Genomic DNA, 13,672 nt, shown 5'->3' on the forward strand with positions numbered 1-13,672 from the left:
TGTGAAACGAATTGCAACGTTTCAGTGCGCTTTGATTCGCGGTCGGGTCGTCGTCGTCGCCGTCGTCGCGAAAATGCAGCTCAAACGAGTGGACCAATTTCCAATTGTCCCTCCGTCAGCGGGGCTTATTGTGGGAATTAATTTCAACGGTGCTGCACTTGTTTTGGACGCGCTGCAATTGGACGGTTTATGTTGATTTTCTCGCTCCGTGGGAATGCTTTATGAAAGCACAAAGGGTGATTGGGTATTTTATTTCTTGATGGTTACGCTTAATACAACAGCTCTTGTCACAAGAGTTCTTAGTCTGTTCGATTGACCCATTTTTTAAAATACAGTTGAACTCCTACATTGGAGTAGAATTGGAAGACTTTTCATCGTGTTGTTCTGTTTTAGGATTTAAATTTGGAATGTCTTGGTTTTATATTTTAATACTTGTGTATCTTATATTATATCACTTTCTTAATTAAATCAATGATTTACTGTTTCTTACATTGTTTTTGGTTTTCTGTGGAGTAAATTTGAAATTTATCTTTTTCCCTTATGCATCATTTTGATCCATAAAAATACTTAAAATTGAAAAAATTTTATTAGGTTAAAAAAAATCATTTTAAATGAAAAACAAACCCCTAGTTTTTCAATCATGCATTCATCGATATCGAAGTTCATATTTGACTGTATATTTTTACGTACTTCATATTATTGTAGATACTTTTGTGGGATTTCAATCATTTCATATGTTAAATTTGAAGAAAATTTATGAGCAACGGAAAGTTTGTGGCTCAACAAATTTAATAGAATTAAGTTGCTTAAATCGGTAAAATTTCGTAGAATATCGTAATATAATGGCTTATCAGGAACCTTAGTCTTGTTGTCAATAAGCCTAATATATTTGAAGCACTGTAGGTGAAGATGAACAATTCTATGATACGCTATCTAGAAGTAGAGTAGAAAATAAACTGGAAAAATTAACCTGAAGTAATTTTGTTATGCCATATTTCATTGATGTTGTTTCCTAGTGCTTCCCACAGAGTTTCATCAAACAGATCCCCAGCGGCTTTGCGCATTGCGAAGAACAATTCGTCCTATGATATAATATTTAAAACTTTTTAAGCCTCCCTTTATCATCCTCCGTACCAGCTCTCGGTAAACGTTTCCGAACAATAACTCTTTCCCCTGGAGAAGCAAATGAGCCGTAAAAACCACGGTGTGATTTTGTGCCTATGCTCGCTCTTTGGTCGAATGATCCAACCGGACAACAGACACCCTTCCCGCCCCACGAAGGGCGTGTGATATCGGGGGCATAATTTGCACCGGAAGTCGATCCCGAAACCACCACCGGCAGCATCATCCATGCGTAGAGACTCTCGTGGAAATCCCCGACGCGACAAACACGCTGGCCGAACCTTTCGGATTTCGGTTTGTCAAGTTGACCATGAATGTCGTGGTATCGGTACAACCCTGGCAGGGAAGGAATCTGGTCATGGAGGACGGGGAGGAGAGGAGGAAAAAAGGTCACATTTCGATGTTGGCTTAACGAAGCGAACGAATTGAGTGCAAATCCAGGTGAGCCAAGGGTTGGGAATGCCCTTGGGATGGGCTCCACCGGGCTGGGGACATGTGCGTCGGCACGACAAGGCACATCCGTTTTCCTGCTTGTTTTTTTTCTACTGTTTTTCTACTGTACTGCTAGACACATGGTGACGGTGGTGGGGGTCATCGGAACACCGGACATGAACATTGCTGCGTCTACAAATATTTCATTGTATCATCGACCGTTTCTACCGCAATGGCCATCGTGGCAGCAGGGGAGTCAATGTGAGGATGTGCGTGTTTTTTTTTGCTGTCGAGGTGGTCTGTTTTCGTCTGTTCCGACATCCCGGTGTCCTTCCGGGTGAGGTTGCATATTACGTAGTGACATATTTTGGATACAAAAAACAAAAACTGGGAAAATCTGGATAAAGCAGGATATCGTGCTAGCGCAGAATAAGGCAATCGAAGCGCTTTATTTATTGTGAACTCACATACACAATTCTGACCAGGACTCGGCATGAATGAAACGAGAACGTGTGTTTTACTTCCTTCTTTCCTCTGGCAAACAAAAAGAAAGAAAAGACGATGCACATTGGTGTGATCGTAACATAGCAAAACGCTCGAAAAAACCTGTGTCAACGTTCGGAGCTCAGGTGGGAAAAGATTTTTCTTCCCTCATTCATGTACACATACGGAAAATAAACCAGAAAGCTATTGAGAAGGTAAGGTAAGGTATCGTCTTGTTCATGTTTTGTGTTTGCTTTCTATATGTGGTGGAGTATGACTCGTTATTTATGTTCTGCGGACATACAACAAGCACGATCTCTTTATGTTGCGTATCGAAAAAGAATTAAACTCAATTTAAAAATTTATGAAAGATTTATTACTATTGTTACAAAGCGATCGGAACAATTTTAGAATCCTTGGAAGTTGCGAGAAACATAATTTTAGTTTTTAATTTCCTTGATTTTCTTGTAACAAAAAGAAGCTGTTTTCCACTTTCCGTGTCTATTTGTACACCATTTTTAATAATTCCCTATTCCTTTGACAGGTGCTATTAGATGGAGTCCGGACTCACAGTTCCGGATTTTCGTTGATAATAATAAAAAAGCAGCGAAATAGCAGACCCGATTTAAATGTAAATATTGCTCCCTCTTATAATTTTACGTCAAAAACATTTGATATGACAAAAGAGGAAACAGGCATTGTGTGTGTGTTTGTGTTTCTGAATGTACTTTATCTTTTTCCGATGCCAAAAGTCCCACTTTATCCCACCTCAAAGTGAACGCCTTTCCGGAGCACAAACAGATTCGTCCGCCCATGGTCGGCCCACATTAATGCAAATCATCACTTATCACCGCTCAAAGTGCTATCTGGTTGGAAAATCTTTAATTAGCAAAAACAAATTAAACTGCCCTCCTGCTGGACCAGCCCCGACAAACGTTCGACCACGGGGGCCCGCATAAACAAGCGAACAGACGACACACAACGGTAGACAGTAGGAAACGTGTTTGACTTTATGATTAAGTGCGCCACAAAGTTAAGGTCTGGAGAGGGCGCTGGGCCGGCGTTGGTCGGGAAACTTCTTAATCTCGTTCGCTTTCGCACCATTGCGCATACATACACCTTGACCGGTGGGTGACCGAAAGTGAACAAATTTAGCTTTGCGCTTATGCTCATTTGCAAACACAAAAGGGCCCCGGAAAGGGGCCGCTCTGTTTTGCCGGTTTAATTGTGTTTACCCTCCGACCGAATAGACCAGCGAAAACAATGGTCAAAAGGGAGGCCCTTTCGAAAGCTAAGTGCCGCCGGATAATGGAAGGCACTAATCCATTCTTGACCTGCTTACCCGGGCTTTTCCCGGGCACACGTGGGTGAGCTGAGGCCACCCTATTTCCTCGCCGCGGCCAAATTCGGCTGGTGCCCTTCTGGAGGTTGTTCCTTTGTGTGCCACGCTTTCGGTGGATTAGTGGTGGATGCGCGGCAAAATGCTAATTAATGGCCGCGTTTATTCATTCGAACGATCCAATCGTTCGCCACCGGACAAAGCGAGCATTTTCCGAGCATCATCGAGCCGGAACAAAGCGTCGCCAAGCAGTTAATCGTTCGTTTTTTAAGATACTTGAGTTGATCGGGTAATGAAAGGGGGCAGGGGAGAAGGGCGTCAAGTGGGTGGCTGGAACTTTAAACGGTACGGCGAATGTTATCGATACAGCCGAGACTGGATCTTGGAACCACTAGAACCGTGGGCCGTAGATAGTAGGAAGCTTTTACGCTTACACAGCGGAATGAACCAGAATGAAAGTTGGTGTGTTGGTGTGCAATTTAGTGGTAAATGTTGAATTCTAAGATTTTCCAAGTCAAAAGGATCCATATTGAACAAAATTTATATTCACTAGCTTATTTGCCCGGTTACTCGGGTACTATGATTTTTTCAAGTGAAAGCTATCTTCTAGGAGGTGGAATATGAAATTTTAGTCAAATATAACATTCAACGTTTTATTCCTAGTCCAGTTATCACTTGTTCACTTGTCGTCCAAGTCACTTGTCGAACCATTTAAATCGGTGTTGTACGACTTCATATTAATCTTAGAAAGCTTTGAAATATTTATTGCTAAGAAATGTGGATCAATTACATCCTTCAGTTTCCTCGCGTTTGTCCATCGGAGTGAGCTCTGGATTTCGTTCTGGCTGAATTGTACATCATGGCGATATTTTTGTTTTGTGTGTGACTGTATTTTATATGAATTTGTGTTTTGTATGTGTTTCGAAGCACTTGAAGAATCGTGTATTGGAGAAAACTGTCTAAGGAAAGTCGCCATCACTTCTGTTGGTGGTGCATTTTGTTTTTATTTTTTTATTTTTGTTAAATTTTACGAAGACCATTGTTAGTTACTCGGTGTCGAGTTTTTTTTTCCACTTGACTCTATTGAACGTATTTTATAAAGCCCGGGCCCGGTTGAAATAATTCAAAATTGGTAAGTAAATAAAGTTTTATGGAATGTTCAATTGTCATATAAAACATAAACCTCACGCTATTTGGAACCAACTCAATATACGAAAAAAATGTGACTTATTCACCACACTTTTACAATAAGTGTTCTTTTATTTCAATTATTTCAAATATAATGGTTCTCGCATGTTGTACATACACCTTTGTGTAAAAATTTTATTGTTTTTCAGCAACATATCTGAAATGTTCCAATAATTTCAATAATTTACCAGAGCTAAACATTATAATAAACCAATTAGTATCTGCAATAACGCATTGAATATTTATCCTGCTATTATAAATAAGCATCATACAATGATCAAAATAATTCCATTACTTTCTAATTATATAAAAAACGGTAGAGACATGGTTTACAAACGTTTGTTTGCATTGTGTTGTGTGGGCTTTGAAAAAATAATTGCTGGTGGATGTAAATTGGTTTTTGTCATTTCTGCCCATTAATTTATTTTATTCAAATTGGATTAAACAGCGAACGGTAAAAAAATAGCCCAGGATTTTTTCATTACTAAACAATTTGTTACACAATGGGGCACATGCAATATGATGGAAGCATTAAAACAGGCCGATCCTTTTATCATAATGAACACGAAGGGAAACAAAACAAAACTCTTTTCATATCAACCGATGCAGGGAAAAAAGGATCGCTTTTCCCGTACGAATGTGAAAATCACTGATAACCACGTATAATTGCGATTGCGATGCTACCGCTACGCCAATCTGCACCCGGGAAAATGAAAACTCGTACTCCCGGTTCGCATTTCTGGTCGGGCGCGGTACAAAGCGAGCGAAAGGAAAAACCCACAGACAAACACGTATCTTCTCGTCCCAACGGGCCCTACCGCTCTTCCTACTCAATCCTTCAGTGACGTTTCTTTTGTGAAGTTTTCTAGTCTGCTCTAGCTGAAAATTTCACCCATCCGATAAGGGGGTCCAACTCCTCCTTCCAGTGCCATGCCGAGGCCGTACTCTTATCTTGATAGTGATGATGTCGGTGGTTTTTTCTTTTCCCTCCCGACGCTTTCCACGCGCCTTGGGAATCCCTTGTCTGCGTTTCCCGGGCGGGTTTTTTGAGGCAAAGTTTCCATCAACGCTTCTCGATTAACAACGCTGTTCGGTAGTTCGGTGGCGTGTAGTATTTGCCTCCTCTGGGAACCACCGTTATCCTTTCGTATCTCTACCCTCGCACCCCCTCCCTTCTGGACAGTTTCCTTGCGCAACAAAATGACTTTTTCTCTGGATCGAACTAGGACGACGAATGAAAAATGGAAATCAAAAGCAAAAAGGAAAGAACGGACAGAAAATACCCAACAAACTTGGAAACACGGCGATGGTCCAAAACTTTACTTCATTGGAGTTTTTCCACCCTCCCAGTGGGGAGAGGAAGGGGCGGCTTGAATGACATCGCTGGTTGACACGGCACAATAGTGGACCATTGTGGAGCGGTCGGCCGGTCCATGCCGGTTCGGCGAGAGCCGATGGTGATGGGCCTTATCGCGATCGGACCCATTTCCCATCCCGTAGCGCAAAACTCGAGTGCACGAGTGCGATTGCTGTGGAAAATGGTTACGCTGTGGTTGATAACGTAACCTGCGCCACAGGGAAGGGCTTACCGGAGGTGTCGATAAGGACGGAAGGAAGGACGGACGGCCGGTTTTAGGGTTTGGTAAGCCGACGACGACGAGTCCGACGTCCGACGACACTGGGGAAAATTTCCATCTGATTGCGCAACCGTTTGGACGGAGGAAAGCTCGCGGAGTATCCGAAGCTGGCCACTATCGCGTTCGGGTTGCTAGACTCCCCTTCTGCGCCTCTGCACATGACATGCATTGCCTTTCTTTTCCAGGGTACGTATGGGCTTCCTTCGGGAAATTCGTTTCACGAGGAATAAGCCACCCGAAGGCCGAAAGCGCTTCGAGTTGCATCGTCGACAAAACGAACGCTTTTCCTTCGGTGGGGTCTTCGAGGCCTTTTTTCCTCACGATACACGTGAGCACTCCTGCAAGAGGAGAACTCTTGAGTTGAAAACTGGGCACAGGATTCGCCCCCTCCCCCTCTCCCCCCTGGCCATCACCATCTCTGTCCATCTCGGGGCTGAGTTTCTTGTGGGGTCGTTTCGCTGGGTGATGACGAACGCAAAATGCGTGATTTTCCTGTGAGTTCGGTTCGGCGTGGGTGACACCAGAGGGCGCGTGTTGTTGTTATTGATCTGGCGCGCACACGTTTGCCTGGCGGCGTAGATTTCTCACGTCACGAGTTTTTTTTTCCTTAGTAGCTGAGTGCTGGTACTACACAATTTTCCAGCGGAGAGAAAATCCGAGGCCGAGACCCGTACAAAACGTACGCAATAGAGAGTGGTAGTTGAGTAGTACACTCTAGTAGCAACCACGTTTGCGCAGGCGTCTCCATTACGTCATCGTTTCACCGTTTCATCGGACTGAAAGAAGCTGCATGGGCCGCGAGAGCGCCGTTCGGTGAAGAGACGTTTGCGTGTGTGCCTGTTTTTTCGGTTGTCAGTTTGTACGGCTGTTCGTTTTTACCGTGTCTGTCGGTGTAATACAACCATTTAGTTTACGAATTGTGGCACTATTAGGTGCGTATAAGGTGCGTTCACGTAATTTTCCAGTCGGAAAGGGATAAATTCCGCCAAATCTGTGCAAAAGGACACTACACTTTCCTTCCCTGACACGCAGGAGTTAAAGAAGTGACGTGGGGGATGGTGGTGGTAGCTGGAAAGCCTGAGAAAAACAATCGATCGATAGCTTCCGCTCGGCAGTGACGAGACGGAGTGTAGCCTACAAATTTCCCTCCGTGTCACGTGGGCCTAAGGGAGCTTTGCTGGAGAGCGTTAGAAGAAAAGAGAGATTGAGCGCGAGCTTTCAGCGCGTGCTTTGATTCGGTGGAGCATTTGTTTGGATTTGATGTTTAAATATCCCCATGGGGGAAAGAGAGCCACGTTCGGGGAAGTGAAATGGATAGATGACGGCGAACGTGGAGCATCCGAAAGAGAACGAACGAACGTCCCATCTGGGGAGCTAAAAGCCGCGGGTTCGCGTGTTCGTGGAAGGCGATAAGCGCGAGAGAGAAACAAAAAGAAACAGCTATCGCGTTTCGCGGGAGAAAGATGTTAGATGAGAATGAGTTCCAATGAATGTTAGATTGCATTAGAGGGACACACTAACACAGGGGGAACGTAACTGTTCATGCTATCTGCCGGGCGATGCCGAGCTGCTCCGTTGGGGGGAAAACGACAACACAAATCGCGTCGGAGGTTTTCGAGAGCATTTCTCCACCGCGAACGATGAGTGGCGCCTTCCGCGGGGCCCGATGAGAGCGCGAGTGCGCGTGTATGATCAACATCGCCAAACGGTGCGTTCCACGGTGTACCGGGTGTACCGGAGATGACAAACCTCGTCCACTTTTCTGACAGAAGCGTGTGTTTTCCTTTGGCGTGCACGACCCTGGTGTGTTCGGCGGCGGACTGTCGGAGATAAAGGCGGTGGTGAAAGGTTGGTGCGTGTGTGTATGTGTGTGTGTGTTTGTGTGTGCGTGTGTACGCGAGGTGCGGCAAGCTGTCCGGTAGTGGAAGCAGGAAGGAAGCAGGCGTGAATCAATAGAAGAAAAAGCAAAACAATAAACGATTTCACTGGCCACCACCACACACGGGATCGAACACTGCGGCCAAACCCCGATACGAGAATGTCCCCAATGTCGGTTGGTCTTGCACACACACCGTGCGTGTCGATATTTCAGTGACAACTGCGGTGTACCATTCTGCTGATGCTGCCGAATAGGTGCCAGTTCCGGGTGTGGTGGAGTCTCCAAACCCCCGGTGCATGAGTGTGTAAAGGTGTGTGCGTGTATGTAGGTGCAGTGTCAGTGGCAGCATTAAAAAACAAACCGGAGTGCATCTTGAACACTGCAAAAGTGACAGCTCCCAACAGCAAAACAGCCACCCTCGCACCTCCATTGTACGCTTTGTAACAGTGCACTGTACAACGAGTGTATGCGTGTGTATGTGAACCGGGACCTAAAGTTACACGATACATCATGTGGTGACGGCATACTCCTCCCTTTGTTTGATTCCCCCCTTGAACCACCAACCTTCCGCTGGTAGTAACTCAGCTTCAGCCCTAGTGGACAGTGTTTACGTTTTTTTTGCTTCCTCCTATCTATATTTACTTCAAATCCGAGTCTCCTATTCGACTGAGTGAACGTTAATCGTAGTAACCAAAGCCAAACGAAATGCATCCAGCGGTGACTAGATGAGAATGACAGCTGCTGCTCGCTTCAGATAACGCTCCGGGTATGTGAACCGATCGAATGCACCAAAATCACCTTATCAGTTTGTGAACATTTCAATTGTTATACACCATAATCCGCATTGTTTTCCCCCGGTTTGAGTGCGCATTAGATAGGCACTTTAGCTTCTGCAAGCTGTGCCGAGCGTGCGGCACACTTTTTCCCAAATATCGATCCACTGTTTGACAGCTCATGAAGGGCTCGCACAACACAACACGAGGAAGGGCTGCTGGAAGGATTGTGAATGCGTGCTTCGATTTTGTTGTTGCTTATTTTATAACCTGACTCTTCTAGTCGTATGTTGTTTTTACCGAACTAGGTGCTGTAATTGGTATGTCCACTCCGGATGGAACTCTTGTAAACGGTAAACAAAACGTGCAGCCAGATGCATTTACATACATCACTCCATCTCGCACATTCCGCACGTTGTTCATCATCCGTGAGTCATCTCAGTAACACCTCGCTGTCGTGGGTCTTAATTCAATTAAAATCCAATTGAGGGTTTTCGTTCACCTATGGCGTTGAACCCCCGTGACGCGCGTGTGTCACACACGTCTGCCACTGAACCGTGACACAAATTAGTCCTCCCATCGTGTAGCTGATCGATTTGTAGCTGTGCGGGGGCAGCAACGGCTCTGTCCGGAAATCAATAATCCTGCCGTTGTTCGCGTGCTGGCCCAGTTTGTTTTTTTCTCTCCCCTTTACTCTGTACGGTCCACACCATCGAAGGGATTTTCCCTCCCCAGTGTCACGTGAGTCGACGCGTGCCTTGGGGGTGGAGTGGGTGTGTGGCTAATCCTACCTGCTGGAAAAAAAGTCTCCGGAACCTTCATGGGTCGCAACGTGCCCTACACATTAAATCCTACCATGTGCTGTCGTGCCGAAATAATAGGGTATCAGCTTGCTGGATGGAAATAGACTATCGTGGAAATAGACTGGTCGTTCTGCCGTTTTTCCTAGTGACCGTTGTCCAAATAGCGTTGTTTGAATAAAAAAAGAAATGGCCAGACATAATGGAGTCCTCCGACACGAACACGCGAACCACGGATAACCGTTAGGGGCAAATCCTACCATCGCCAGAAAGATACCAGATTTCTTGTGGTCAGTGCATTACCAGCATAATATTAAGCTTCACACGCGATGATGTAGCATTTTTGTGACAATGCATTCGGATGGACTGTTTGTTTGTCGTATCCCAATGACTAGAATTATGAGCAAAATCATTTTAATTTATTTGACATGTTAATTTGGTTGAGACATGTACACTCGTTTTAGCAAGACCGTGATCTTTAATTTCTTGATTATTTAACTAACCACAAGCACAATCAAAACATTAAAATGACATGACATCATCATCACAATTCTGTTTCGATTTATAAACCACAGCAATTATTCAGATGTGTCATTCGGATTTTGCTTTGGTAGCAAACTGTCCCCCTAAAATATTAAATAAGAATAAAAAGTAATAAACGATGAGTTTTAAGCAGCGCAGAAAAACAGTCAAAAAGCTTAATTTAGTTCTCTTATGCCAACAAAAAAAAAATATGAATAAATGCCGCCACCAAACTGACACAAACCACGTCGGAAAAAGCGTTTCCCGTGCTCAATCATGTGAATTGACTATCATTTATTTATTTGTTTAGCTCAGGTCATGTCAGGCGTTTCATCAATTATTTTTGCACCTTAGTTAATTGATACGTACCGATGGTATCGACACCGGAGAGTACCAATTCTAAAAGGGTCCCCAATTACCCATCCCTGGCCGGGTGCCACTAGTTTACAAGTGGCACTTTCGAGTAGTTGGTGCTTTGTTGTGAATAAATATAGGGAAGGACACAACTTCCCGGATACATCCCGACTAACAGATCCTGCCCTACCCCCTTTCATCGTCCGATGTTGATTGTAGAATATTATACATTTTTTTTTCTTCTCCACCTTTATCTTTCTCTCTGTGTGGTTATGTATGTGTTTGTTTCCCTGCAGTATCTACTCTATACCTGCATCGTACGGGGAGTCGATGTGAGTAGCCATAAAGTTGAAGGCAGCCATAAAAATATAAATAACAAATGTCCAGCCCGCCGCCCTATTCCGGAAACCGCCCGGGCGCCATTCCCGGGTAGCGGGGGGAAAAAAGGAAGTGGGAGCGCACATAAAAAACAAAGGGGGTTCCTATCAATGGCTGCGATGTTGTTAGAATGTGCGAGCAGTTCCGGAAGCTTCAGGACCGAGTTTTTCCTCTTCGGTTTTCATGCTATGTCCTTCGAGTAAGTGGTGCGTGGTGTTGGGAGGGTCGTACAACGGGCACAAATACCGCCAAAGACAGCAATAACAGTGCAGTGGACAAAAACCCTCTCACAATCCGGTCGATGTTGTTGATCCCGGCGCGAAATTGTCTACGCGGTCCTTCGGGCGACCGAAGGCCAAGGACTAGTGGCCCTTGGGCTCCTATTGTCTTGTCGGTGGTACAACGGGAAGGGGATCGGGGATATATTGGGACTAGCGGGAAAAATAAGTCTCCTTTATTGGATAAACAACCGATAATTGGGCTCCCGGTGATGATCGTATTGTTGCCGCAGGACAAAAGCGGAACGACAGTGGGAGTCAACAGAGTGGTAGTAATAATTGTATCCAAATAGGGGGGTGTACGCCAGGGCACTGGATAGATCCCACAATTAGTGTAGCTTGTAATGACCGCACGATACTTTCGGACATTCATCACAGTATCTATCGTTTTGGATTATGCAATCGCTAATAACATAATTTATGGAGTAGAGCGTTTATTTATTTTATTTTATTTTAAGTTATAGAGTTTAGGATCATATTTTTCTATGTAAAGATTGCCTATTTAGTAAATTTCAGTTAAAAATTATCCTTTTAACTGAATACCAACTCACATAATGTTTAATATTGTTGTTCTCACAACGTACAAGCGTGAATATATTTGTTGAACACTCATAACAAGTTTCCATCGTGCCAAGGACGAGGACGTCCCACTCGAACGAAGTTGATATTTCCCATACAAAAGCGAAAGAAAAACAATGCTCAACTTGTGCTTCCCCATTTGTGAGCTAAGCCATTATGTAACTTGCTCTTGGTTGCAGCTCGGCATCCGGCAGGAAGATGTCCTGGAGCGAGGACGGAATGTGACATTGCCCGATGCCCGTTACGCCGTCGGTGGTCTACGCCCTGCCAGATCATTTATAAAACGACCCAGCAAGTGCAAAGAGTAAGCGAAGCGTCGTCCCGATGGTGTTCCTCGTTTGGATTGTGTTTGCCCTCGTACCTGGTCGGCTAATTATACGAGAGGGTCCTCGCAATTGATTCCCGGCTGGCGATCGATACCGCTCCAATGTCCCTGCGAGCGGTGTTGGTACTTCCTTTCCATTCCCAGCAGCGGAAGTCGTCAGGCAAGCGTCCTCCGGCGAGCAGCTAGGCTACGGAACAAATACCTTAACGAACTAACTTTATAGCGTGCGCTATTATTTTAATGTCGTCTTGAGTTCCACGACCAGGGGCTGTCTTTAAGGGGACGCAACTGTTCAATGGAACATTGATAAGTAGACAGGGTGGACAGGAAGTTGATGACGCTGGTGAAATAAACAAATAGATGGAAAACTTCCACATCCATTTCTAATGAGCCCTCAGAAATTGAATTAGCTATGCTGGTTTGGTAGCTTATCAATGATTTGACTTTTGTTTGCCATTTTCAGTAAAAGTAAACCATGCGAAGCTCAATGCTTGATTATGGAAGGGAAATTTTCACCGAATAAGATGCTGATTAAGACGATTTGTAACTTCTTTTGATTTGCAAACTCTATACTAAGCACTGAATTATTGATCGAGCAGGTAGAATCGAACCACCTGACGGGCCCATTCGCCGTTTCATGTCTCCATATGGATAAACAGAACCGAACTTTTATGCAAACATTAGGAATCCAATCACATTTGATGTCAAGTTTGTCGGTTTGTTGGGAAGAATGTTCAAGGGGCGAACGTCTCAGAAACCCCTGCCCGAGCGGCACGTTCGTCAACGTTTACCCGAATCAAATTCGACAAAGTTTTCTCCAGTTTTCCATTTCGCTTTGTGGTGTTTTAATAGAAATCGATTGAAACAACACCGGCGCGTGTGTGATGGGAAGCGTCGGCATCGGCATCGGCATTGGTCTGCACTCCAAAAATAAACCCCATCACCGGACAACAGAGAACCTGGGGTTTTGGGGGTGCTTTTCTCGCCGAACATTTCCATATTCCACAGTGGGTGTGTGTGTGTGTGTCGGTGGGCTCCGTTTTGGGCCGACAGGTCGGATCAGAGCTTTGATGGAAGTGGGCTTTGATGGACTTTTTCCCGGGGTGCGGGGTGGTCTGCGGTCCTCCGAATCGACATGGAAAAGTGGGTCGATGGTGGACGAGTTAGTATAAATAAAGAATTAATGGCCGCCTGCCGGGGACCCGGATGGGGAGTGGCCCGAGGCGCAAAGTAGGCGAGGCGAGTGTTTGTGCCCCGGCGAAGGACGATGGCGTGCGTGCCTGCGAACCCTTAGACTTTCCCTCGCACAGCTTCGAGCCTATGGCGTGCCTTTGTGTGTTGGTGTTTATCCCTCGTTTTGTACCCTTTAAACATGGCCGTTTTGTGACATTTTCCACCGCCCTCCCCCCAGGGTGCGGAAGGATTTCAGCCGGCCAGTGTCGAAGAAAAGGTTGTCCACGTCGCTTGCCTTCGTGCGCTTCGGAAAGCTTCTCCACCGACGTGCTTTCGAAAGCGAGCACCTCCGGTTGCATAACTCGCAGGCGCAAGCGTTTCCGTCGCCCACAACGAAGGCGAATTTCCAG

At 45.2% G+C, this 13,672-nt stretch overlaps 1 protein-coding gene across 3 annotated transcripts in view; it reads left to right on the forward strand.

Moving 5' to 3' along the window:
• The first annotated feature begins 7,114 nt into the window (after positions 1 to 7,114).
• LOC131259261 (complexin) overlaps positions 7,115 to 13,672 on the forward strand; it is a 150,684-nt gene continuing 144,126 nt past the window's right edge. For 2 of the 3 annotated variants that reach the window (XM_058260710.1, XM_058260713.1), the window contains exon 1: positions 7,918 to 8,049. The gene's annotated coding sequence lies outside the window, so the exon portion shown is untranslated. Of the gene's footprint in view, positions 7,145 to 7,917; positions 8,050 to 13,672 lie in introns of those variants that run through there. The other variant, XM_058260711.1, reaches the window with a different exon arrangement.

The sequence above is a fragment of the Anopheles coustani genome, chromosome 3 (assembly GCF_943734705.1).
Source record: "Anopheles coustani chromosome 3, idAnoCousDA_361_x.2, whole genome shotgun sequence".
Classification (NCBI taxonomy): domain Eukaryota; kingdom Metazoa; phylum Arthropoda; class Insecta; order Diptera; family Culicidae; genus Anopheles; species Anopheles coustani.